This window comes from Triticum aestivum, chromosome 7D (genome assembly GCF_018294505.1).
Source record: "Triticum aestivum cultivar Chinese Spring chromosome 7D, IWGSC CS RefSeq v2.1, whole genome shotgun sequence".
Lineage (NCBI taxonomy): Eukaryota > Viridiplantae > Streptophyta > Magnoliopsida > Poales > Poaceae > Triticum > Triticum aestivum.
This window is the reverse complement of record NC_057814.1, coordinates 74,654,237-74,656,118: the sequence shown is the minus strand read 5'-3', so window position 1 is coordinate 74,656,118 and position 1,882 is coordinate 74,654,237.

The window sequence follows — 1,882 nt, the reverse complement described above, 5'->3', positions numbered from 1 at the left end:
AATTTGAAAAGAGTTCATTTGAGGATCTATAATTCTGGGGCACACTAGGCTATTAATTGTTTGTCCACACATATTTTAAATTTTTATTCAAAAATATATCTTTGGACAAACACATGAACTTTATGAAAACACTTTTACACTTTTTAAAACTAGGAATACATTTCCTAAAATCCTGAACACTTTATATACTACATGAAGATTATTTAAAAAACATGAAGATTTTGAAAATTGTATTAATATTTTTAATAAACATATATAATTTTGTTACAAATTTTTTTAAATATATGAACACCTTTTAAAAATACATAAACATGTTTAGAATTTATAACTATTAATATAATAACGTTGATGTATTTAAACTACATGATTATTTATTGTAATTATAATTTACATATTTTTGTAGTTTCTAAAAGAAAACTAACACGTGGAAACGGGTCGTACTTACTGCAGCCCATTTGACCCAACGAGTGTGTTGTACGAGATAAGACCTTTTTATCCTTTTTTATCATCATTTAATTCCTCAAACAATGGCATATCATTTACAATTTGAGGCAAAATAAAGTCAGGGGTATTTGACTCCCAAAACTTAGATAACCTAACTATAAAACAATCTTTTCCTAAGCTATTGACAATGTACTTAGAAATAAATCCAGGAAAATGCGAGCATCAATGTCAAGTCTGGAAAATCCTCGATTTATTTCGGTCCTTCCGGCAATGTGCGTTCAGTGGGAGGAGATGTTCCCGCCGACTACAAATGCATCTGTGACTACTTCGTCAATCTCAAGATGATGTGCCAGCTTAGTCCGTCGAAGGTGCTCATAGGGGTAGTGTGTGCGTGCGTTTATAGGGGTGAGTGTATGTGCGTACGTATGAGCGTCTGCGTACTGTGTTAAAAAAAGTGTGCCAAGTATTGAAACCAGCGTAATTTTTAAGTTCAGACACTAAGGTGGACATCGTGACAAGTTCTAGCACTGTTGGTGTAATTAGAGCAAGCATATCAAGGTACGGTCAGCAGGATATAAGGATTAAACTATCATATTTGTACTGAGTTGGATGAGAGAGAAGAGGAGAGAGAAGAGAATCGGGTTTTAGGTTAACAGTCGGCTGCAGTACGGACTCCAAGAAACATTATGAGAGTGTATGATGGGCCATGCATAATAAAGTAGTACTACTGAGCAACTCACTATTAGAGCAAGTACAATAATGGGATTATAGCCCGCTTACATGACACTTTTGCCTATGTGAAAAAGAGAGACATAAAAAATGGTGGGAGTAGGCTCTAATGCAAGAGCCTAGCTATATGCGTACTCCCAGGCAAATGCAATAAATATGAAAAAAAAGATGGAAAGAAGGTGAAAAAAGGTTTTATAGCCAAAAGTAGTATTTTTTTGCGAATACACAGAGTTTGTGTATCATTAATTGATAGAAGGAGGCAGAACGAGTACAGGTAGGGGTACATTACATAACACAAATGCAAGGAGACGTGTACATGGCATCCGAAACAGAGAGAAATGGGATGCTCAGCCCAAGCAGACGAAACTACACAGCTAAACCGACAAAACCCAGAACAAGAGAAGCAAATCGAACCAACAAGACATCCAACATCGCTCAGGAACACCACGATCACAAGATAGCGCATTCAAGAAGGAAAGTGACGCCACGGCGCCACCGCCATCCGGTCTGGAGAACCGGACCTAGAGTTTCCCCTGAGCTCAAAGAGGGGAGCAGATGAAGGTCATGGCAGCGCCTCCAAGAAGGAAAACGACACCCGCGAGCGTCGCCGCTGCCAGCATCGGCAAGCCTAGTAAAGATTTCTTCATATGGCCTGATACTGAGCTATCCCAAAGCCGTCGGATCCGAAATTTGTGATGGGGAAACCACA